This window comes from Camelus dromedarius, chromosome 15, assembly GCF_036321535.1.
Source record: "Camelus dromedarius isolate mCamDro1 chromosome 15, mCamDro1.pat, whole genome shotgun sequence".
Taxonomy (NCBI): domain Eukaryota; kingdom Metazoa; phylum Chordata; class Mammalia; order Artiodactyla; family Camelidae; genus Camelus; species Camelus dromedarius.
In genome coordinates this window covers 34,222,985-34,249,313 of record NC_087450.1, presented here as the reverse complement: position 1 = coordinate 34,249,313, position 26,329 = coordinate 34,222,985, and the positions used below count along the sequence as shown (strand labels likewise).

Genomic DNA, 26,329 nt, shown 5'->3' with positions numbered 1-26,329 from the left:
ACACTCCAGTATCCTCTGCCCCCGTCCCCAGGCACACATCTCCCTGTTACCCACCTGGGGCCTTGGACTCATTAATCAATAGAAATTGATAAGAAGCCAGATGAGGAATTCAGGCTTTACTGGGACTCGTGCTACTGCACAAGGGAGCAAAAACAAGTAACAGGAGGGTGGGCTGGTTCCCTAAATCGGGTGAAGGTAGGGGCAGATCAGTGGGTTGGGCTGGAGGGGTGGCTCACCCGGTCGGTGGTGCTATGTGTGCAGGGATCATGTGCAGTACCCTGCTTTTTCTCCCTGCACTTCATAAATGGCAATTGGTTTGTGGTATTTTTGTATCTTATTGTTCATAATTGCCCCGACTACGACTACACATGCATGCAGTTATTTTTAGTCCCTTATAATTTGTTTTATTTTTAATAATGCTACTAGGGATTGAACTCACCCACCCACCCCCACTTAGAATTTCTTTGTGTTCTGTTGCTTGAGGAGATGTCTGCCCAGGAGCAAGCACTCCAGTAAAGGGCCCCAGATCTCAGGTCCCAGCCTGTCTCATCCCCTCTGCCTGGAATCCCTTCCAGAGCCTCTTTACCTGGCTAAGAACTTCTCCTTCTTCCAGGTACCTGAAGTCACTTCCTCCAGGAAGCTTTCTAGTCCCTAATTCCTATTGCTCCAGTCCCACAGGATCTTCTGTAACACCGAGTACGTCCACTGTCAGAGACCTCCTCACCCTATACTGATGGTTTTGCCCAACCGACTGCTCCCACTGAAGTAGGTGCAAAGACCATGTCTGTCTTGGTCTCCTTGGATCCCCAAAGCTTAAAACCATCCTTGGCACATGGTATGCACCTAAAATACTTGTCAAAGAAACATTCATGAAATGGCATTCAGAGACATAATACCTAGAAAAAGCTATATGCAAAAAAAAAAAAAAAAAAAGATTGCCTTGGAGAACGAAGAGAAACAGAGGCTGGGACCCATGAGGGTCCCATTCTCTGCACCCCCAACCCCTTCACCCCCCACCTACCCAACGTCCACAATTCAGGATTCTTTTCTCCCAGGGCAGAAACATCAGTGGTTCTAAAATTTCTGAATGAAAACCATCCGTGAAGTCGTGCGTGGGAGACGAAATGCCAGCACGTGGGCGCCAGTGACTGTGTGGAAATCGTGGCATCTAGACTCACCTGGGCTTCCTTTGCTCTGCCTCATTAATCAGCTCCCCAGGTCATCGGGGTGTCTCGCCTCAGGCTCGCAGGTCTGGTTTTTGTATAATACACATCCCCCCCACCAGTTTTTATTTCATCTGCTTTTTCCAAGCAGCCTTTCCATTATTTCTGAACATTTGAGTTAAAAAAATGTAAATTACAGACGCCTGTGGATTGACGTCATGTGAAAAGAAGGCAGCTGTTTCCCCTCCCTCCAAACAGGGAACATGGTTTTTAAAACTAATAAACCCCTTAAACCTCATGAAGCCCATTTCAACCTTTTTAAACGGCTATTTTCAGAAGGAAGAAGGAAAAAGAAGAAGGAGGGAGATGTGTTTGGGGCAATGTCTTGGCAGGAGGGAGGGTGGTCCCAGCCTGTGCAGATGGAGTCTGTCCCTTTCCTTGGGTCCAGGGTTGCAGCCCGTTGAGAGCCTGGGAGGGGAAGAACCAGCACCTGGAGATAAGCCTCAGAAGTCCCGGTGGAGAAGAGAGACTGCATAGATGCAGAAGACAGGAATTTCATGGTTCAGGGCATTCTGGAGAAAGTGGGAGCAAAAGGATCAACAGAATAACTGGAGGGATCAGTTTTGACACCTAGGCTGGGATAGCGAGTGAGTGGGCTTGGGAGGAGCAGAGGGTGAGGTAGTGAGTCGGGAAGCGTGGTCCACATTGTCTGCCTTCTCTAGAAACAGGAATTGAATGTGGAGGAGACCCAGGAGTTGGGTGTTATAGATGGTGGGAAGGGCTGAGATAGCACCACGAGGAACTTTGTTCCAGCGAAGCCTGATCCAACCCCTAATGTGTGCAAGACTCTCCTGTTTTTCCACAGAGCATACCTCTCAGTCATCCTTGGAGACAGAGTCAAGGGTCACTTTCCTTTTCCCAGAGGGCTCTGGCTGACTGTCTACTTCTGCATGGGTTCTGTTCTGCCTACAGCCCTGAACCAAACACCTGGCAGAGACTCACAGAAGGCATCTAGCAATACTTTGGGGATGAATGAATGAACTAATATCAGAATGGATGAATGGATGAACGAGTGTCTTCTCAGCAGCTGTATTCTTTCTGGGAAGAAGCATAGATGCCTGTCCTCCAACAGACCAAGATTACACCCCCGAAACAAGGCTGCCATGTACAGTTGTGCAGGTACAAAGAATCAAAAAAAAAATTCTTTCAAAGTGGCTTATCATTCAGAAAGCAAAATATCCCAATAACAGTTGAGAAGTTGGGAAAATGCTTCTGCACCCTTGGTGCCCAGGATTCACTCTTCCTTCTAGGCAACTGCAATGGAATGGAGGGGAGAAAGGAAGACGCAGGTCATGTGAGCGGAAAGAGACCTCCTCGAATCAGTCAATGTCCCTTCCTCGGCCGAAGCCAGGGAGATGTGGATGGGTTGCCAATCAAAAGGCAAGTGTCAGTGTCCCCCGCGACTTGAACTGGCTGGAGAAAAGCACATAGTCACCATTATCATTTCACTCTGGCTTATAATTCAGGGAGCAGAGGACACAGTCTCACGGAGCTGAAACTCTTCACACTAGAAGTAAAATCACTTTTTAAAAAATACAACTGATTACCAACTATATTCACCTCCTATTTGGATGTGAAAAATGCCCTAGAGGGAATTTTGGTGAGCAAAGGCCAGGATTTACTACGTATTTCCCACAAACAGGGCTCCCTGGTTTGTTCTGCGAGAAATGAAACCCAGAGGACCCACCCAGCAGGCTTCTCAGGCAAAAAAAGAGTCTAAGCCAGATTAAAAAATCCACTTCAGGACTTTTTTACTGCTGGGGTGGGTTGCAGAACTGTCAATGGGCAAGAAAATAGCACATCTGGAATGTGGCTCTGTCCCCTCGTTGGCTGGTATAACTCAACACGTACATTAGATCTTTTTTTTTTTTTTTTTTGGTTTTTGGTTTTTTTTTTTTTAATGGCCAAGATTTATCTGGCTTCTATTCATTTTTTTTAAATCCAGGGTGAATATGATTGTTAAGTTCTGTACGTTTATATTTGTGTAAATTAAAAGCCATATTTCATTCCTGGGGAGATCTCTCGCTCGCCTTAGAGGTAAAAGTGGCCAGACTAAGCACTGTGATCCAAGACTCCGTCAGCCACCTCGCCCAGAAGATACTTACAGAGAGAGAGAGCGTGCTTGTGATTTTCTTCCCTACAGCTATATCCCCTTTGTGCCTTTATAAAATCCGGTTCTGGAAAAGTCAGCGCCAAGATGCTCAAACTGAAAGTAGACTTTTGGATTAATTTAGTCAGTCATGTTCTGACCGTGGCAACAAGAGGCTGTTACAGGCCTTTTCTGCAGCAAGCAAATTGGTTTGTAAGATTGATACAGCCATTTTAACTCCTGAAGGGATCTGAGAGGTGAGTGAGTAGACCCTTCTGGAGACAGTGATCTCTTGCTTTTCTGGTCAGGGACTGACATCAGTTTTGACCAGAAGGAAATGTCTTTTTCATGGAAGTCCACACTTGGCATTTGCTCTTAAGTTAAAAGCAAGAGCAATGTAATAAACGTTTGGTAACAACCCCCCACATGCTTAGATTTATTGGCTAGTTAAATCTTTAATGGTTAAAGTTAAAAACCTTTTATTTCAATGGCCTGGGGATTTGCACAGCTGGAAGGTTGCATTTTAATATATTCAAATTGGAATGGAAAAGCCAAAATGACCAAGACATTGACTTTCTTTCTTGGATATTCCCAAGCTGGTAGTAAGCAGACAACAGGCTTAGCGCTGGGGTCCCCTCTTCAACCCAAGCCAAGCCCAAAGGGGGAAGACAAGTGTGGAAGAAGGGAGTAGCTGCAAGGGGCCCATTTGGATGGCTCTCTTTCCACCTGCGCTCACCTGTTCTTGTTCTCCACCCAAATAGTTGAGAAATCAAGGCACAACAATATGCTGGTTCTGCCACTCAAGTGACCCGTCTTGGCTGGGTCATAACCTGCCAGTGTCACCCTTCTGGAAATTCCCTAGTTTGGTGGCCTGGATTGAAAATGTGGCTCGCAACAACAGTGGCAAAGGTGCTGGGGTAACTGAGTTGATGGGGGTTGATAATGTGATGAAGGGAGATGGGGAAGAATGGAAGACATCGAGGCATAACAGAAGTATAGAATTTGAGATATGAAGTGGGAGCGACGGACGGGACCAGGGGTGGTGCTGATGACATCTAACCAAATGTAAGGAGTTTCACATTGCTTTACATGAATTATTTCTTGGCTTCTCCAATTTGGTACTATTTTAGTCTCCTTTTACAGATAAAGAAACTGAGGTATATAGAGATTAAGCAACTTGCCCAAGATCATGTGGCTAGAGAAAGATGGAGCCAGGATTCAAACCCAGGCAATCTGACTTAAGAGCCTACAATCTTAATGGGACCTTTAAAGATGGGCAGGTGGTGAGTATAGCTCAGTGGCAGAACACATGCTTAGCATGCATGGGGTCCTGGGCTCAATCCCCAGTCCTTCTATTTTTTTTTTTTTAAAAGCTGGGGATGGGAATACTCAAGGTCTTGGATATTAAGGAACATGAGTGTTAAAATCACTGTTAAAGCAGAATCAACAAGGACATCTCCATCACTTTCATGAGATGGAGACATGATAATGAGGAAAATCTCATTTTCACACACATCCACACTTCATCCCAGCAGTTCCTTATGCACCTTAATGCACAGATACAAGTACTGACAAAGATGTCCATGCACCCATCCACTCACTTCATAGGCACACACTTCAGAAACACAGACATCATGGTACCAATGCTTTCACACAGAGGTAACAACACTCAAACTCGCATTCTGGCACCATGTATGTGTGCACACATACACACACACATATTTGTGCACGCCAGAGGATATACCAGACGCAGTTATCTCTTTGTGATCCCTTGGGATTCTGCAATGCCACTGTTTCTCAAACACTGACTGACTGCCATCTGTCCTGCTGACAATGACCCACCTGGCCAAGGATGGGCCCTGAAGGATGAAGGATAAAGCATGTGGATCAGACTGCCAGGAAAAAAGATGACCCAAAGGCCCTCAGGACAATGTAAAGATAATTAGAATCATCCACCCACCACTTCCAGTCCTCCATCCTAAAAGCCCTGAGCTGTCACCCTGAGAAGGGTCAACCCAGCCTTTGCCAGTGACCTTGGCCAGGGGGAGATTAATTGAAACTGGGTCTTTGGCCATGAGTAGCTGTCTCAGCATGCAGGATGAAGGCTGCGGGCACAGGGGTTGGGTCATTCTTGTTAAGGAAACTTGATTGCCGGGTCCCAAGGAGAGAAGACACTTGATGGAAAATGCCAGGCTCCCAGTGAATTTTCCAGTTCTTAAATGCTAATATTTCTCACATGGAGGCTTACAGACATTCACAGGGTTTTCAATTTCAAGGCCATTTGAGGTTTTTACAGGGTTTGATGTTCTCTGCACAAACACAGATTTCATAATTGACAGAGTGCCAGGCTGCCCACTTTGGCCCTAGGAGCCTGTCCTGCAGGACTGCAAAGCCACTTGGCTCCCACGGCCGGCCCACAAAGCTATGAGGTTTACTCCCTGGCACAGAGACCTTGCCAATTGCAGGAAGTTGGGAAATAAAAGAAACGTTTCAAATAAAAAGATGTCAATTTAACAGCCAGGGACCTGGAAACAGATGTTCCTCGCATAGCCTCAGAGCCGCCCACCCGCCGCCCATCCGTCCTCCGGGTTTTCAAAGTCACTTCTTGTCAGGTGCCCTGGTTAAGAGGGAGAATTAATGAGCTGTGCTCCATTTTACGGCTGTCGTCTGATGTGGGAGCCGTGTGCGGAGCTGCTCCGCGGACAGGCCAGCCCGGCCCCCAGCCCTTCCTCCAGCAGCTCAGCCTGGATCAAAGCGGAGAGCAGCCCGGTTTTTATAGCAAAATGATTAAAACCGCGTGGGGCTTGTTTCCTCCCACGTGACCTCCGACAAAGTGCAGAGGAGGGAGCAGAGGAAAGGTGAACCCAGGGGTCTCGGGGCTCAGGGAAGAGCGGGACTCCACATGCAGACATCACGGAAGGTAAGCCCAGATAGGGGCATGCGCATGCGCGCACACACAACCAATGCCTTTCCCCTGCGAGTTGCAACCTAGCCCCAGAAGGAGCGGCCGGAGGGTCTAATGAGCCGGGCTAGCTGGGACCACACAGCATCACAGTAGTCTATAGCTAGATAGCTAGATAGCCAAATAGATTCAGTTACTTCTAGTCCTTGTAGGAAGTAGTACAACTGGATTGTACCGACACAGTAAGTTTCAAAAGTCCCTGCTGCACCTGGACAGATAACTTCTCATCCTGCCCGCCCGACAATCACAGCTCCCCCGTGGTAGGCGGCCTCACTTCTCATCACCCATTGATTCCCGCATGTGTAATCTCCTCCTCTTCGAATTGTTTCTAGCGAATAGAATGAAGCAAAGTTCATGAGATGCCACATCCAAGATGATGTTACTCAGAGACCATGGCTTCCTTCGTGGACATGCTCTCTTGCTCTGAAGGAAGCCAGCTGCCATGTTGGCTCTGAACTGGGAGAAGCCCACATGGCAAAGAATGGAGGGAGACGCCAGCAGCCTGTGAGGAACTGAAGCCTGCCAACAGCCACAAGAGTGAGTCTGGAAGCAGACCCTCACCGCTCCTCAAGCTTTCAGGTAACTGCAGCCCCACTCACCTTGATTGTAGCCATCAGACAGACTTAAGTGGTGCCTGAATTTTTGACCTATAGAAACTCTGAGATAGTAAATGGTGGTTGTTTTAAGCTGCTAAGTTTGCAGGTAATTTGGAAGGTGGCCATAGATAAATAATATACCTACCTTGGCTCCTCCTCCCCACCCGAAAATCACATCCCCCTCAATCCTTCCTCCTCCCCTAAGATACCCCTGTGCAGCCAGGTATAATTCACAGCAGCCTTTAAGTGGGGCTTCTACCATCAGCCCTACTGCTGCCTTTAGCTCTCTGAGCTCATCCCAGCCACCCCGGCCTCCTTGCTGTGCCTTGAACACACTAGGTGTGCAGTCACCTCAGGGCTTTTGCACTTCCCCAGGGCTTGCTTTCCCTCCTCCTTCAAGTCTTTGCTTAGATATCACCTTCTTAGCTAGGCTTTTGCCAACCACTCTTCGTAAAAATGAAATCCCTTCCACCATAGCCCTTCTGCTCCCTATTTCCCTTTCCTGCTTAGTTTTTGCCACAGCCTTTATCATCAACTAGCATATTACATATCTTATTAATACTGTTTCTTGTCTGACCTCTCCTCACTAGACCAAAGGACAAGGGTCTGGGGATTTTTTGTCTGTTTTGTTCACTGCTCCATTCCCAGTGCCTAGAATCTTGCCTGGCCCATTGTAGATGTTCAAAAAGAATTCACTGAATAAATTAATGGATAGAAATATAGATATCTCCCATTTTCTAAACACCTACGATTAAACACCAAATATGTATTGTTATTCATCTTCATAACAACTCTACAAGGTTGACATTATTGTTTTTTGTTTTACATTTTTGTTTTGACATTATTTGTTTTTTTGTTTTGAATTTAAAACCTGAGACAAGAGGATGCTACATTATTCGAGGTCCCATAGCTAATACACAGAAGTGCTAGGATTTGAGCCTCCTACATTTTCTTCTCTACCCTCTTTCCATTGCACGGATAACTCTTTACAGTTAACGAAGTTGCTTTCCAAGGCAACAATCTCATCTAAGCTTCACAATAACCCTGTGAGGTCAGAATTGTAATTATTATCTCCATTTTGACAGAGATGGAAATCAAAGCTCAGAGAGGTGAAGGTATGTGCCCTGGTTGACACAGTTGGTAAACAGCAGAGCTAGAATTTCCTTTGTTCATTCAAAAGACATTGACTGAGCAGCTCCCGGGTGCCAGATACCATAACTAGTAGGACAGGGTCCCCCCTCAAGTCTTCCTGTTCCCCAGTCCCCAGGGACTGTGTGTTGGCCCCAGTGTGCTGAGTATTTGTTCAGAGTAAATGTGGATATTTGTAAACGTTAACTTATAAGTTGTCAGGCATGGCCTCAGAGGGGCTGATCTGAAGGGACATTGACAAGTGAGGCCTGAGACCTTTAGGAAGGGAACCAGAAGAAATTACGAGTAAGGGGATTTTTAAAGATGGAGACAGAAGATGCATTAAGCAAAAGAAGGTTGAGGTACCAAAGGTTTTAAAAATCACCCCCTTCTTTTTCACAAAAGCTGCAAATGGTGACTTAAGAACATTTTTCAATTTTAAAATCCCTTTTTATTCCTATTCTTCATGCCCATCCCCCTACAGGCAACCCTCTCAAAGTGTCCAGTGTATACATATCTCTTGGTTTGTTTGTGCTTTGGCAAAGTGCTTATATTTCTTTTGGGCATAAGTATTTTTAACTTACACTAATAGCATTATGCTTGTGTATCTTCTTCTGTTTTTTACTTTTCCACCCAGCACTATATTTCAAAGATCCATTTGTGCTACTGAGTGTATATCTAGCCTGTTGCTTCCAACTGTTATGTAATACTCCATGGTGTGTAGCTACCATGCCTACCCGTCCACTTCCCCCAAGGATGACACCCAGATGCTCCCTACCACCAGTGCGATACTATGACACACATGTCCCTCCTGGGCCTGTGTGAAAGGAACTGCTGGTACCCAGCATATCAAAAGTTTCAATTCAGTAGTCCTGCTTACTGTCCTGATACGGTCCAACCAGCAGGGCATGCACATCCTTACACCCTCATATTCCAGCCATCACCTGGAGTTATCCGGCTTTCTAATTTCTGCCAGTCCAATAGCTATGAAGTGATACCTCCTTATTTACTTAATTTGCATCTCTCTGATTATTAATTAGTTAGAGCAACTCCCCATTTGCTTGTTGGCCTGTTAGGTTTTCTTGAATGAGCTAATCAGATTTAAGTGGAAGAAGGAAGATTAGTCCACAAAACTAACCTGGATTCTTGGGAAAAGGGGAAGGGGTTGGGAGGTTCCCAGGCATAGGAACTAGGGATTCTTAGGCAACACTTCCAAGTGGAAAAGGCTTCAAGGTGAACAGTTTGGGCCTGAACTATAGAGTTTTCCTTGAAAACCATCTTTTTATTTCCCTCAAGACACAGGACAGACAGGGAAAACAGGATAACTCAGTAGGAAAGAATGAAGTCAGCCAGGATGATAGAAGCTGGATTCAACCAGTCAAAACATATTTCCTGGAAACTTAAATAGACTGGATTCTATTCAGAGGAAGAATTTCTGTTCCTCAAAAGACACAATTAAGAGACTGGAGAGCCAATCCAGTGTGGGAGATGATTTCAAAGACTATGTGTGTGTGTGTGTGTATGTGTGTGTGTGTGTGTGTGTGTGTATGGCAAAGGACGCAGATCCAGACTATACACCTAACCTCTACAAATCAATAAAAGAGACAAACTACTCAGTAGAAATATAGGCAAAAGACTTGAACAAGCACTTCACAAAAGAGGATATACAAATGGCCAATAACCATAAGAAAATGTACCCTAATGTCTTTAGTAATCAGAAATACAAATTGGACCATCAGTGAGATACCACTCTACACCCCTCAGAGTGGCTGAAATGAAAAAGACAGGCAATACCAAATGTTCGGTGGAACATAAATTGGCACATCCTCTTTTGGAAACTATTCTGCAATATCTTCTAAAGCTGCCCTTTGGGTATACATACCCTCGGACCTAATAATTCCATGTCAGGTATATATCCAAAAGAAATGCATTCACCAAAATACATGCACAAGAGTGTTCACAGCATCACGATTCATAATATACATAAACTGGAAACTCCCCTAAAAGACCCACCAACAATAGAATGGATATATAATTGTGGTTTACTCACATAATGAAATCCGACACAGCAACGAAAATGAAAGAACTACTGCTTCACACAACAATATAGATGAATGTCACAAACGTGATGTTGAGCAGAAAATAGCCAGATACAAAAGAGTCCATGTTACAGTTACTTATATACGTTTGTATACAGTACAGAAACAGGTGGAACTAATCTGTGGTGAAGTCAAGACAGTGATTGCCCTTGAGCAGGTATCAGCTCAAGGGTCTGGGGGCTGGGGCATCGGGAGTGGGGGAAATGTTCTGTATCTTGATGAGAGTGCTGATTACATGGATGTGTTCAGTCTGAGAAATGTCACCAAGCTATATTCTTAAGATGTGTATTCTTTTCTGTATAAATGTTATACTTCAATAAAAACTTTAAAAAACGTCATGGGGACATAATGCCTCACCCCAGCCCTATACTGACAAATCAGGGGTAGGAGACAGCCTGTGAAGAGGGGACTGAAAACAGCCTGTGGTGTCATCACGCGCATTGAAGGACAGATGATCACCCTGCCTTGCTTTGTGAGCGGAGCACAAGTTGAGTGCACAGCCAAGACGTGCCTTGTGAGGTTTCAGAGGAGAACAAGATAGGAGTGCCTTAAATGTGGGCAGAGCTTTATGAAGGACCAAGCCCTTGTCTGTATTTACTCCTGCCCTGCAGCTGAGTGAACCGAGATCCCTAAAGGCAAAGCGACTTGCCTGTGGTTACACTGCTAATAAGCCCCAGAGTGATGTCTAGTCTCCCAGCTCAAAGATCTTTCTCTCAGGCCACACTGCCAGCTCTACATGAGCCTGAGCTCAGGGGAGACTGCCTGGGGGAGCAACAAATTACACTGGATGCTGAAGGATGGAGACGATTCAGGACAGACCACAGAGGAAGCCGGCGCGTCCGCTATGGCAAAGAAAGGCCAGGACCAGAACTTACCAGTGTAGCGAGAACTCGGCTTTCTGCAGAGGTGCCGGTGGATAGGCTTCTGGGAGACAGGCACAAAGAACGGCCCCGGGAGTTGGGCTGTTCCGCCGGCCTCGCTCTCTTGCCCCTTCTGTAAAGCCCTAGGAGTGTCTCTCCTCCCCACTGTTCTCAGTGCCCCCAGATTTATTTTGCTTTCTTTCACTAAATCAAACTTTATCAGACAGTTTTACTGTCAGCCGTTAAACCAAAATGTGTTTGTGCAACAGTAAACACCCTGTTACTGCAGGGAAGGATTACATAAACAACAGCGGAGACAGGCCTGACTCGCCAGTACCCAGGAGCCCGTGGCGCTCAGTGAGCCTGGAAGAGGCAGACAGGAGGGCACATCACGGGCATCCCTGAGCCTGAGAGCGAGCAGGACGGCCCACACTCTGGCCGGGGGCATATGCCTCTATCAGAATGGAATGGCCGGCACACACTTCTCCAGATAGCAGCGTGCATGCTCCTCCAGAGATTTCACTGGGGTGTGTAGACCCTCACCAGAGCCCAGGCGGAGAGGCCAGGTGGGAGGGACAGTTGGGGGGGTGTTGGGGAATGCTAGGTAGGGGTGGAGGTGGGCAGGTTTGCATTAAAACCTGGTGAGATAGGGTGGGCTGGGGGGCTAAATAGAGTTGGAAAAAAGATAAAGGCTGGAAGAAGTAAAGAGAGGAGGGGCTTAGGGTGAGGCTCAGGAGACAAAAGGATAGAGAAGTTCGGGCTGACTGCTAGGATCTGAATTGTTGGCCAAGGAGCAAAGAGATTGGGGCCCCTTTTGGGGTGAATGGAGGCATGGAGGTTTATACCGGCCTGGGGTGAGTGGCAGATAGAGACATTGGGGTATCTGCCCAGAGGCAAGGACCAGTGGGCAGAGTAAGTCAGCTCGATTGCCCCTCTCCCTGGATTTGCCCAAGGTCACCAGGACTCCAGGCCCCTCTCAAGACACACTTCTCCCTCCACACATCCACACTTAAGACCCTCTCATCACGGCTGCTTGCCAAGCCAGAGAGCCGTGCGACATAAGCTGTCTAAGGGAACTTGAGAGACAGGAGGCTCCAAGCCCTGGATGGAACCCTGGGGACAGCTGGAAAAAGATGAACAAATAGCTTACATGTTTGCCCCTATCAAGCACTGGGCACTATGCTGGGAGCTTCTGTCCCACAGACACTTTTTCATTTTGAGTCTCACACCTATACTTTGAAACAGAAATTTATTATCCCCATACACCACACTACCTGTTCACATTAATTATCTTATTCCTCCTACACAACTGCTAACAATGATCAGTTTATGGAGTCCTTACTATGTTGTAGATATTCTGGCTCTATTTTTTCATCTCATCCTCACATCCAGTTAATGAAGCAGGTACTTTCATTATTCTCTTTTCAGGAAACAAAGACTCAGAGAGGTTAAATTACTTGGCTGGGTCACACAGCTAGTAAATGATAGAGTCACAATTGGAGCCCAGATCCCTCTAATGTCAGAGGCTGTGCTCTCCCTGTCTGAGTCTGTGCTAAGACAGTGTAGGGGAAGAGATAGTGTAATCGGGGGCCCCTGCTGACGCGTAATTGCAGAGGACCTCGCTGAAGAATAGGGAACGAGGTCATCAGCCCCATTCAAGGCCCAACAAAGTGCTGGAAGCCATCGGCAGCCCTCCAGAGCCCTGGAAACCAATGGCCATTCCAGGCTGAAAGTCTGTAAGGCACCTGCCTCAGCTTCCTTAAGTCCTGGCCTGAAGCATTTTAGCCCTGGAGGCTCTATCTGCCTCTTCCCTCCAAGGTCCAGATCCCAAGCATCCCCTCACTCTTGCCTTTGACCTTCGAAGCTGCTCCCCAGGTACTTCATCTCCCCATCCCCATCCTCCCTCCCCCTCCCCCGTACACGGGCCCACCGGCCTGACCACAGCCCTGGAGCCTGAGGCCACACAACAGAGGCCTAACACCTAAGGTTTCTGTGACCTCAGAGCCTTAGGTCACCGGGGCTGCAAGTCCCCAGGTTACTACAGTCTTTCTGCTCAGGTCCTAAATACACATAGGCCACTGACTTCATCAGCAATCTAGTCCCTTCTGAAGAGACCAGGGAATCCAGCCTGGATCCTAGGATCTGGACCCATGTCTAGGGCCACAAATCTCAGGACTCTGTTTAGCAGAATCACAAGGCAGGATTCAAGGGGGCAGGCCCAGGATCCCACGCTCAGAAGGGTCTGTGCTTGGTTTAATGCCCTGTGGTCATTGAAATTCTTATTTTTTTTTTCTTCTAACAAGGATCTCTGTATTCTTATTTTGCACTAGGCCCTACAAATTGTATAACTGGTCCTGCCCAACAGCATTCATATTCCTATAGCCTGGACCCTCCTCTTGGGTACTCTGAGCCAATTCCAGATGTAGGAAGCCTTGTATGGTTAGGAACCCCTGCTCAAGCGGAACATTGCTAGCCCAGAAGGCAAATCAGGGCTGGCCCAGGGAAGGGCACAGTTAGGGGAGATTGTTCTGTGGATTTCTGGCATCTGGGACTCTGGGGACAGCAGGAGGAGAGGAAAGAGTCTGTCATATAATAGGGAAGAAGGTGGAAGAGAAGACAGACGAGCTTCCAGGAGCTACCTACTGCCAAGCGAGCTGGGAAAATGAAATAACCAGAGGTTCGGGGAGCTTATCCCCCAGGGGTTCTGGAACCACAGCAGCAAGGCCAGCTGCAGGTGCAGAGTCTGAGGCAGTCTATAAGAGAAGTTAGGCACTTGGGGTTCAAGTCCTGCTCCGCCACTCGGTAGGTGTGATCTTGCTCCAGGCAAGCTCCGTTTCCTCAGCTGTAGAATAAAAATAATGCCTGCTCATGCAGAGGAAAAATTAGAGGCAATGTAAGTAAGGAACTATTCCTGAAGTGCCTGCCACATATCAGGCAATGCCCAGGACACAATACGTACCCCTTGGAAGGCCTTATTTAATTCTCAGGGTCCACCTATGAGGTGGATGTTGAGGCTGAGAGCGTGGACCCTGCCAAGGTCACAGAGCAGGTGAGAAGCAGCACTGAGGTTTGAAGCCAGCTTCGTGAGACTCCAAGCCTTCTGGCTGCCACCGCCCCTTCCTGTCAGGCAGCGTGACGCTGAGCTAGGGATGTGTGTGCAGGTTTAGTCACACAGATCCATCAGTGAGAAAAGTATTCCAAGAGTAGATGACATCAAGGAGGTTCTTCTACGAACTATCATTTAAAGTCCCTCTTTTGGGGGAAAAGAAAAATTCTTTTTCTAAAAGGAAAAGTATAATTAGAGACCATCCATGCAGTCTCCGTGGAGCTTGCCCCACCTCCTCACCATCCGCCACCCTGTCTGAGCAGACTGGAACGGAGGCCGCCATCATGTCTGGAGAGGAGGATGCTGGGATGACTGCCAGCAACCCAGGCGCTCCCATAATACTACACTTACTGGGTTTTTTCCTAACGTTTTATGGGATTGGACACAGTGAAAATGCAAAAACTGTTAAGTCTGTAGCTTGATGAAGTTTCCCAAATCAAACACCAGGTAACCAACAAGAAACAGGACACTAGAGGGGAGGGTAATGGCTCAGTGGTAGAGCACATATTTAGTGTGCACAAGGTCCTGGATTCTAACCACAGTGACTCCATTAAAAAAAAAAATAAAGATACTCCCAGCATCCCAGAAACCCCTCTCCTATTCCCTTGGAATGCCTACCCCATCACACCCACCAAAGGCTGACTTCCAACACCACTGGTTAGTTTTACATCACTTAAACTACGTCCCGTAAATGTAATCAACCCCATAAACTCTTCTGCATCTGGCCTTTTTGCTCAATATTATTACTTGTGAGTCATCTATATTTTCGCATGTATACAACTGCAGTTCATTGATTCACAGTGCTGTATAGTATTCCTTTGTATGAATATGCCACAATTTGCCCATTCTGGGCATTTAAGTAGTTTCCAATCACTTACAGGTTTTTGATATCCTGTGATTTTGAGTGGCTAGATGTCAGGCTCTCGAAAAGCCTCTTTGTAAAAAGTAAGGTTAGGTTTTATTACTGATGGATTTTTTTAAACAAGGATGTTGAAGCTTTCTTTACTCTAAAGCTAAAACTTCACAGTCAATTTGTTTCAGTATCAATAGTTTCACCTCTAATAGGAGTCCTAGAGAAATATACTGAAGTCGTTTGGAGTAAATACATGGGTAAATTCTACAGGCATCCCACACCTTCTCTTGGAACCAGTCACAGTTTCAAGACAATTTTGAGCTTTCAAGTTAGCAAATTATTTTATGAGAAAGAGCCAAAAAAGCATGATAAGAAAAAAGCTTTGTATAAAATGTCCTTCATGCCAAAGAAGGGCTGGGAAGACCCTTTCAGCTGGCAAATGCTTGCCATTTTTTCCCCCAAAATATGGGAGACACAAATGTGATTTAAACAGCTAAAATAATTTTCCTCTCTTCCATTGCAGTCATGAGGGAGCAGGGTGAAGGGAGTGACACATATAAACACAGCAAATTAATAATTTCTCTTGCTGTCAATTTCTCCATGAATTTCTCAGTTGCCACAAATGAACATACTTATATTACTGAAAATGCCTGTGAACTCACGTGGCCCCAAATCACTGAAATTTTCGTAGTTACTCCAGACATTTTTTTTTCTTAACGAATTTTTCATTACAGAGGCTGACATTTTTAATTGCTAAAGTTATGCATTGAGAATGCTGACAACAATGGAGGAAGACTTGAGATGAGGCTGGACCAGTGATCAGGGCTGAGATTACACAGGTCTGTAAGTAAGAGGAGCTTGGATGTTCATTTACCTCTAACAATGGACTGATTTCTACATATTTAAAAGAAAAGAAATAAAATGCCCAAATACATTTTAAACTTCTTCAAATTTGTTTAGTAGGCAAAAATATGCTTTCCTCTCATTATTTAAATCAGTGTGGTCTTTCAAGTGTAAATTCAATCTTCTGAAAGCTTGCCACAGAAAGATTTGAGCCACTTTTTAATTTTCTCTATTTAATTAAAAATAACATCCAAGATTTATCTTTGGGGGAACCTGGGTGAAAGATCTATGAGACTTCGTAAATTTTTCTGCAACTTCCTGTGAATCTATAATTATTTCAAAACTTACAAGTTTAAAAATAAAAATAATAATATTAAAATAGTAAATAACTCTGTAGGCTTGTTGTTTCATTTAGCCCTGCCTTCAGGCATCATCCAAGTGTTCACACGGCATTTTGGAGACACTGAATCTAGGAATCTTTCTTTTCCACAAGTTTATCATTCCAGAGGGCAATATAGAAACAGAGCCTCTTAAAAATATGACTCCAAATTACAGACATTTGTGGCTATTCAAGACTTAAGAGTTTGTAAAACGTCTACTTTCTTTTCATTTGAAACCTTTTTATGGGGGGGTGGGGGCGGTGGGAAAGAAGCCTTTTAGAAACTTTTCTCCCCAAAAATGAGTACACTGAAAGGCCTGGACTTGCTCTCCATTCTGTATGCAAGTTTTGGTTTGTTTTACATCTGGGAGTAGATTTTTTTTTTCCTCCATAACTACATTTCAAACACAAGTATGGAATTGTGTTAACTAACGTTCAATTAGTCTGAGTTTGCAACTGGCAAGGGAAGAAAAAAAATCTATAAATACTGAGAATTTGCTAAAAATTGGCCAAAAATAGTCTCATCTTTCTGTTTGGGGGCCAGTGGCAGGGTGCTGCCTGGAGATCCCACAGAGTCCCTCAGGGGATGCTCTCACTTCATTCAGTTCCTCAACAAAAGATTCTCCATGCATGTGCTAAGCACTGGACCAGCTGCTGGGAGCACCAATTAGGTTTAGAGACCACGTTCCAGTTCTGGCCCATGTCTTTTAGGACTGAAATTGAATGTTCTTCTACTGGTCTCTCAGTAGGAAACTCAGATTAGCAAATTCACAGAAGCAGGTATGGAAACAAGAGTCCCAGTTTATTAAATTGACCCCTCACACCCTCAACAGGGATCAGAATATGTAAACCCCTAACCAAAACCGCCAACTGGGTGCACAAATGCAAGGAAGTGGTTAAGAGTTGGGGACCTGCGAGTCCGACTGCCTGGGTTCGAATCCCAGCTCTCACTTACTACTTTTGTGGTGTTGGGGAAATCAATTAACCTCTGTGCCTCCATTCTGTTATCTGTCATATCCAGATAATAATAGTGAACAATAGTGTTAGTTATGGTGAAGATCAAATGAGATAATGCATTAAAGGGCTTAGAAGAATATTCCCTATGATTGTTCTCTAAGTGCTTAGAAAGTGTTCTCTATTATTATTAAGTCAAATTATTCACCAGAAGGCTGCTTGGTGAGCCCAGAATCAAAGCAAAGGACAGATAAGAGTAAAGAGAGCAATATTTACCCTTAGCTCAGGAGACATGAGTGAAATGTCCCTCACCCCCCAAAACAATGGACATCGTCTGGTCACCAGGCTGCCCATGATCTTCACATTTTTTATTTCCCTCCCCTGGACCAGGCTGGAGAGGCCTGACACATCTTGCTTCTCTAAACCCTTTTTTCTGTGTGAACCACCTCTTGTCTGCTGGTCCATTTTTTCCCTTCTGTTTAGCGTGCATTAAGATTCTCCTTACCACAGTCCTACCAGACGTTACATCTCCACCCAACACCCACCCGGCCCAGTGCTGATTCAATTAGAACCACTCTCTGAGCTCCAGCTGGGGCACAAAAGTTCAGAGCCCATGTGCAGAAATCACATTACCTTCCCTATGAATCACAACCCATCATTTCACATCGGTGTCAGCAGAATTTAAATCTTTCACTAAGAGCTACACATGCATTTCACAGTTGTAGAGTTTCTGCCCTTTTTTTTTTTTCACTGTAATTAAGTTTAGGGCACATGTATTTTTATTTTGGGTTCCATTACTTTATTTGTCTCTCACAATGGAAATTATATATATGTTTGCATGTATTTTAATTTGACAGGCAGACATGCTGAGGCAGCCCACATTAACTCCTTTGATCTCAGTTTTCTTGCTTAGGTGATTGTGGACGACTTCCATCTTGAACATCATGTTTTCAGATGACTGGCTTTGGAAATCGCCTGGCCTGGGCATATAACAGTTGACTTGACACTTCCCCTTGATTGCCAAAAGCACCTTGCATTCAGTATATCTAAGATTGAATTCATAATCTTACCCCCTAAACTGGGTCTTCTTCCAGGGTCCCTCATCTGAATGATGGTACCTCCTCTATGTATCTGCACAAGCCTGGAACCTAGAGCCCATTCTTGATACTTCCTCTCCCTCACCTGCCACACATCATCTCAGGACTTCATCTCAGGACTTCAGCTCCTGAACATTCCCTGAATCCATCCACTCCTCTCCATCTCCAATGCTTTCAACCCTAGTCAAAGCCACTTTTGTTCCTGAGTTAGACTGTAACAATAGCTTCCTGACTGATCTCTCTGCCTTCTTTCCAGATCCTCTAGTCTCATACTGAAGACGGAGGCATGTTCTGTTTTCCAGATTGTCTAGCTGTGAATTTCTAATCATCAAATCACCAAGCATCCTTGCTAAAGATTCTGATTCTGATGCAGCCAGTCTGTGAATTAGTATTTGGGGATCATTGGCTTCAGCTCACCAGTGCCAGATGTGGCCCACTGAGAGATAGTCAAATATGTTTCCTGCATGAATAAAGGGATGCGGACCCAACTGAAAATAAAGATACTTCTTGAGTCCCCAGGCTGTTCAGGCACTCGGGACACGGTCATCAATAAAATGGACAAAAATCCCCTCTTTCATGGAACTTACATTCTTGTAGTAGGAGACGAACAAAACAAAAAATAAATAAAATAGACGGAATGTTAAATGGCAATAAGTGCTGTGGAAAAAAGAAAGCAAGTTGAAGGATGAGGGGACGGAAGTGTGGAGGGAGGGGCAGGCTGCCGTTCAGAATAGGATGGTCAGGGAGAGCCAACCTGGGAAGGTGGCCGTTGAGTAAAGACTTGAAGGAGAGGAGAGGGAGCCATTCAGATAACCGCAGGAAGGGCTTTCCTAGATGAACTCCAGAAGGAGCAAGCACACTCTGCACTTCTAGCATCCTCCAGAAGAAAGCCATTCTCTGCAGATCCTGGGTTCCTGCCCCTAGTCCTCAACTCCAAACTGGAGAAGATATTGCCAGTAAAATGCAGGTACTTCTCACCTCCGTGTCATGGCTCAAGGGTCCCCTCTGCCTGAAAACCTGCTCAGGACCCCTCAGCTTTGAAGTTTTACTATCTCAGACCTTTCATGCTGCACCGTATCTGGACATCCTTCTACCATAGCAACTAAGATTTTTTTTTCTAGTTTATATAATTGTCTCCCCCACTTTCCAAGACCAGACTTCAGGCTGTATGTCTTTATCTATTGTGATGTCCATAGTGCATAGCAAAGTAGGGGGCCAGAAGAGATTCTTGGTAAGTGTTAAGCACAGAAAAAAAAAAAAAAGAGGGAGAAAGGGAGATGGGAGGAAAGAAGGAAGACCTAATCTCTTGTTAATTGCCAAGCTAGGTATTTCATAGCGGTAGATCAGCAAACCAGGACTCGTGCCGACCAGTCCTATGAAAAGGAACATCTCATTCTTCTACCATCCTTCGGTGGTCTCTATGGAATTGCCTTCAGGCGCAGGTGGGTGATCATAAGATACGGTAGTAATAATAATAATGGCTGTCACCTGCCAGATGTACGCTCTGTGCCAGGCACTACACTAAGTCCTTTACATGCAACACAGCATGACCTCGTTTACTTCTCATGACCGCTCTAGGAGGTGGAGACAATTATTACCCCTATTTCACAAGTAAGGTGTCCAGTGTCTTGCCCAAGGTGAGTGATGGAGCGAGTATTCACATCCAGGGAGTATGACACCGGAGCCCAACTGTTTAATTTCTGAGTCAACTGAGCAATGACTTCAAGGGGACCCAAATTCCCAGTCTGGAAGCTGGGGAGAGCAGGTAAAAAAGAGAGGAGGAAAAGTGGCCTGGGCCAGAAGAGAGTCCTGCTTCTGGAGAGGGAGGGCAGGTCTGCGGGGCAGGCAGGAGGCCAGGGCTTCAGAACCCCCATGGTCCTCTCAGGAGCTGAAAGGCTTTTCAGCAAAGCTCTACCCAGAGCAGAGAAGATGAGGCTGAGAATCCTCTGAGGGAATTTGGGGAGGGTAGCTGAATGTGAAACTGGATTGAGCAGGGATCCAAAATTCAGGACGTGCTGGGGGAGATGTCTCCTCACTTGGCCACAAATGGACCGGGGGGCTCCTGGCCCTCTGGGGCTGCCCTGGAAGAAGGTTGTCAGGGCTGCCCACTGGCCAGGGCTACCTCATTACACAGCTCCTGGGGCATCATTCATACTGGGCAGCAAGAGCTTTTTTCCACTAGGTCAACAAGCCTCAAAGGAAGTCTGTTTGGTCCTTGTGTCCACAGGACTTTCTCACCTGTTCCAGAGAGTTCCTTCTCCCCAGCAGCTCTGTCCTCTGCCACCCAACTCTCATCCTCCATGCCCCCATCCCCAAGAAAACCTTCCTTCCACTGGATTTTTCTACCACCTGAAGAACAAAATTTAACGATGGGGAGACTGGGGCACAGGGCCCTGGGTTGAGAGGGTAAAAACCAAAAGAGGTGAAATGGAGAGAGGTGAGGGGTCCAGCTTGAGCCCAGGCAGGGCCTCTGATTCTGGAAGCTCTGGAGAAACTTGACACCAAGGCCAGGTCCTGAGCCAGGGCGGGGGAGGGAGTAAACCATCTTCCCGGAGCAGGAAGTGAGGGAGAGAGAGTGAGAGTGCGCTGGAGAAGCTCTGTTTTCTTTGGCCTCTGCCAGCCCCGGGAGGGAGAGGGAGGAAGGCCAAAGGGAGGAGGATGGGGCCAGGGGAAAGATCCGTCTTTGTGTCCTCCCCTCCCCCAGGAGGTGGAGGCTGGAGCAGGGGAGGGGGGAGGATGGAGGGCACCCAGGCCAAGCCAGCGTTTCTTCCTGCCTGCTCCCTGTGAGATGTGCAAGGGAGCTGGGGCCACAGACTCCTGGGACCAGATGCCAGTCAGGTGAGAATGTGGGGTGTGGTGAGGAGTTGGAGGGCTGGAGGCGGGAGGACAGAGTGTTAGTGTGTTGGAGGGAGGGGACCAGCCCCAAAGCACAACCTGGACACTCTGGCCCTGTGTTCTCTCCAGCCTTGATCTCCTGGGGCTCCCCCGAAAAGGCCTTGACCTTGTGCACTGCTCTCTTCACCAAAAAGAGCATGGGCAGGGAGATGGGGAGAGCGGTGGTGGTGGTCCTCCTGGGAAGAGCTCTGTGCTTAGGCAGGCCAGGGTACCCCCTCAGGGAGCCAGAACTGCAGAGCCCCAGTGTGTCTCCTGAGTATGTGTTGGGATGTAGACAGAGGGAGTCATTCTACTCCCAACTGAAAGGCCTCCTCAGGGCAACTCACATACACCCTAACTGTCATTCTCCCAGTGACTTGCATCCCAACTGACATCCTAACCCCAGATTCAGCATGAACACCCAGCCCTCACCGGGACTCCAAAACAGTCTCAATCCAAACAGTATGCAAAATTGCTGAACTTAACCCCACATCTTCATCCTCATCCAAAGACTTAACTGTGGTTCCAACTCCAGACTCTCACCCTGATCTGTGTAAGTCAGAAGCTCGACCAGCCCAGAGGTGTCTGCTGTGGAGTGGGAATTCGCAAACAGTAAGAGCTAACGGGCACAGAGCATTCACCAGGTGCTGGGCGCTGTAACAGGCTCTTTCTATTTTGTGTTGTATGTAATTAATACCAACCCTGTGCCTTAGCATTACTGTCACTACCTTTTTTTTTTTACAGATAAGAAAACTGAGCCTCAGAAAGATTAGGCTAGTTACTCAGGTAAAGTGCCACCAGCCCTGGATGTGACTGCTCCCATCAGCAACATCTCACAGGGTGAGTGTGAGGGCTCCACTGGGATGTCTGCTGTCTGCACGAGGAACCTTACGGCTGCTCTGGAAGCCAAACCAACCTCCATCAGATGAGCTCCAAATGGTGTCTCTGCTCAGCTATCGAGTGAGAGTTGGCTCTGAGGTCACAGAGCCTGGAAGCCCAATGCAGAGTGACACAAGGACCACAGCATAGGTGGGAAGGATCTGATTCAGGAAAACAGCCCCCAGACTGTGGGGTCTCCCGGCTCAGCAGAACCACTGAGGACGCCAGCATCACACCCGCCACCCCACCACTTTGGAGGTGCTCTTCCCAATCTGCCAAATCCAACCTGGGCTCAGCTAATATTCTGATTCATCCTGGGGAGTGTGCTAGGCCAAATGCCATTCTAAATCACAAGGTCCTTCCAGAACACAATGAGGGGAGTCCTCGTTCAGGACAGGGAGGACAACCTTCTAAGCACAGAGGATTCTCCCTGACACACACACTTACAGAGGGGCTTGTTCATACTCTCACTGTCCCATTCAGGACCTCTCCAGTTTCTTTTCTCTGCCCCAAACCTTATGTCTTCTCTAATCCAGTGAGAGAAGCCCATGAGGGGTCTACCTTCCTCATCCTAGAGGACCTCACTCAGGTGGGCACTGGCCTGCAAAGTTCCCAGGACATCAGCAGGTGTGGGCCATACCAGAGGGAAGGTATGGCTTTCTGAAGTCCTCTATCCCTTCCTGGGTCAGGCTTCGTGTCCAGGTTTTTACAGCCAGGGTGTCTGTCTAACCAGGAAGGACCACAGCCAGAAATGCTCCATATGTCCCACCCCCACCACTCCCCATCAGTCCTGAAAAGGCAACCCAGCTAAGGGACTCTGGCCACAAAAAACCTGAGCAGAATCCAGCTGAAAGATGCAGCCTATGGCCCAAGGTACTCTGGCTTAAAAGCCTGAAGTATCCTCTCCTGGATACTCCTGGCCTCTAAGCACGGAACATCTTGACCACACAACCCTTGCCTCTAGTGTTGCGTTTGACATTGCCTAGGTCCTTTCCAAACCAGCCCAGGGGTCCCTAAGATAGCCCAGGGGATCCCCTAAAGCCACCTGTGCCCAGTACCATCTTATTCTCCCCACAGACATACTTATCTCCCTCTCAAGTGCAATGTGTATGTTCTTCCTTTCCTGCCACCATCCCATTTGTCATTTGGAAACCATACTGAACTCAATAGCAATAATAAATATAATCAGCTCCTGGAGGAAGAGGGGCAAGTGGCATAGGCAGAGTAAAGCTGGGTGGTGGAGGGAGGCCTGGGGACGAGGCTCTGACAGGATAGATAGCTCCCCAGCTGGCCCTGCCCGGAACTGAAAAGCCTGGAACCCATGACCGCAGAGAGGTGAGGGCCATCAGAACAGCTCCTCTGGGCCTGGTGACCTGGAGTCCCCTCCCCGCCCTCCCCTGGAAGCTGACAGCTCCTGGGGCTGGGAACCCATCACCAACAGATCCCCTCCAGATTCCACAGATGCAGATTAAAGTCAGAAGAGAAACAACCCGCGCCGAGAGGGGCAGATACAGATGTGGCCATCAGAGCCCCAGATGTGGCTCAGCCATGGCGGCCGCCAGGACTGCTGTGGCTGTGAACAGGAATGTAGACCCAGATGGGGATGGGGATGGGGGCCGGAGGAGGGGACAATGCACACAGTTGCTTTCTGGGCTCCAGGAAGGCTGCAGCTCTGAGGAGAGAGGTCTAGTGGCTGACTTCATGAAAAGGCTCAGCCTGGTCCAGGAGAAAATAGATTTCTGCATATGAATATGCCACCCTCATCTACTCCAAGTCTCAGCACCCTCATTCTACCCTCTCCTCTAACTCCTGCTGCCCCTCCTCAGCTCAGCCTCCAGCCACAGAATCAGCTCCATTGGGACCCTTCTCTGTGGGGGGCCCTGGGGCTCTCCTTGGGTACCTCCTGCCAGGGAGGGGAGGGCAGTAACACTGCTGCTGCCTATGCCTCCGGGAAATGGAGGAAAATGTCAGTGTCAGCCAGGCAGGTCAGCCTCTGTCCTAAGCCCCGCTAATACCCAGCATTCCAGGTGCCATAAAGATGAAGGAGCCCATGGCCCGGCTCAGGGCCCCCTGCACATAAACACCCCAATGATAAAACTCCCTACGCCGTCACTCCTGAGGCCCATTTACTTCCCACTTTGTTTTGAATTTTCATCTCAAGAGAAGTTTGCAAATCACTAACAGCAGGAATTTTCCAGAGGTTGCAGAATATAATCAGTGCCTTCTCAACCTGGCCACTCTGACAGAGCACTACCAGGGAGCCACCCACCAATGAACGGAGGAGGCAGGAGGCTGGAGGCAGCCAGCAGAGTCTGGGTGGGAAGACCCAGGAGGCCACGGAGGACCACCTGGCCCGGCCCCCGCCCTTGGGTGAGCTTGGCTTGTACCTCAGCCAGCCCCCATCCGGTCCTGTTTGTGCCAATAAGGAGACCAGCCCACGCTCAAGCTATTCCGGGAGGATTAGCTATCTCAACAGGGAACATCTCTCCCAGGCCAGGAAGCTTCTCTTTAAATATACCCAAAACCCCTCCCATTGCAGGATCAGCCAGTGCCTTTGGTCAGGCCTCAGGGGAGGGCAGGTGGAGGAAGACAGCAGTCACTGTCCTCTCTTAAGGAGCCAGAGTCGCAGCACCGGGATTGCCACGCTCCCCCAACCCCCACCCCCACCCCACCCCACCCCACCCACTGTGCTTCTGCAGAGTGCAGCTCCGGGATCCACTGACCGCTGAGTGGAAATCATAGGACTGGAGTTTAGTGTCACCTTGACCCTTCGATGATCTCTAGGGATGACCTACTGCATTTACCACAGGAAGCAAAAGCTCTTTTGGAAAAATTCACCCCCTTCTTTCAGTCTCCTCCAAAGGGCCAAACTAATACTTCTTGAGTGCCTACCATGAGCTTCACCTGCTGGAACACATCTAATTTCATCTTTACAGCTCTATAAGTGTAGAAATACCATCATCCTCTTGAGCACAAGGGAATAGAAAAATTACCCTGAGGTCACAGAGCTACTCGACAACAGGGCAGGGCCAGGACTCGAGCCCAGGTCTGAGTTGTCAACCTGTGCTTTCTCCTCCACCTGAGAAGAGGGGAGGCTGGACCCTGAGCGCGGGGAGGTAAGGGACGGAGGAGATGCAGGCAGCACTTCCCTCACAGGCACGCTCCAGCTGTGACTCACCTGACTGCCTTCCTGACAGGTAAGCATCCGGCTTCACACCTGGGCTCACATCTTCCCACAGCCCAGGCACAGGATTCCCGGCAGCTCAGCCAGACGGAGGGGTAGCCAGAATCATTGCTTCCCCCTCCTTCACCAGAGGAGACTCAGTTAAGCTTTCAGAGCTCCACCTGAAATTATAGATCCATAAGGATTCTCAGTGTCAGATGGGTATAAATCAAGGCAGACTCACTCCCGGGAAGAGGAGAGATCGTGGCCTGTTTTGTAAAGAAGTGAAACCCTTTGTGCAGAAAGGAGGGAGAAGAAAGCCCCTGAACAGTGAAGGGATGGATCGAAGTTTGGAGAAGTGGGCCCACCACTGTGGGAAGGGGGTGGGGGCACCAGGAATGACACACACAACGTGGGGCTCAGTAGCCATCTGCGGCTCTCCCATCCAGAGCTCAGAATCCTGGTCCCGAGGGGGGCCGCAGCAGCCCTCCTCATGCGGTCTACTCTGCATTCCTCACATTCTTTACGCTCAATTAAGGAGAAATAATCAGGGGAGCAAGCAAGTCCGCAGCAGGGCGGCCATGCCCCATACTGGCGGCATCACGTGTGCGGAAACTGCCCCCTCCCTCGGGTCAAGCCAAACCGGGGCTGGGACCGAGGGGCCTTTAGGGGATGAGGATGGCAAGTGGTGAGGACCAGGGTGTCCCTCTGTGCTCCACTGAGACAAAAGAGGGTGAAGGAAGTAGGAAGCGGGGTGGGAGCAGGAAAGAAAAGGAGACAGAAGACCAGGTCAGAGTAGTGGGGAGGTGTGCAGCCAGAAGCCCTCAGCCATCCATTTCTTAACCGGGCTATTGCTCTAAGGCGATCACAGTCCTGTGTCACCATCACCGTCCACCACCATCATCAAATGCCCTAGAGATGCTCTTGGATGCTTAGAGCGTTCTCGCCTTCATCAGTTAGTGGCATGTCATGAGAAGAGTACCACTCTGTGGGCTTTAAAATACACCATCTGTAATCGGCAGGGGCCTACCATCCTGACCCTCGGAGAGCATGCATGTTATTTCCTCTGCTTAAACCCCATAGGCCCAGCCAGCCAAGCAAACTCCCACTCCCCCAAGCCTCTATCCCAGGGCTGCCTCCAGCCCCCACTCCCAACTCTATCCCCACAAAGCTTTCCCTGGCATCTCCAGCAGACCCAGGGCCTCCTCTGGGCCCCTTCTTCAT

General features: G+C 47.8%; 1 long non-coding RNA gene across 1 annotated transcript in view; it reads right to left on the bottom strand.

Moving 5' to 3' along the window:
- LOC135322976 (uncharacterized) overlaps positions 1 to 25,209 on the bottom strand; it is a 412,557-nt gene extending 387,348 nt beyond the window's left edge. The window contains exon 1 of the long non-coding RNA XR_010384037.1: positions 25,121 to 25,209. This is a non-coding gene — a long non-coding RNA (uncharacterized LOC135322976). The remainder of the gene's footprint in view (positions 1 to 25,120) is intronic.
- Positions 25,210 to 26,329: the final 1,120 nt, after the last annotated feature.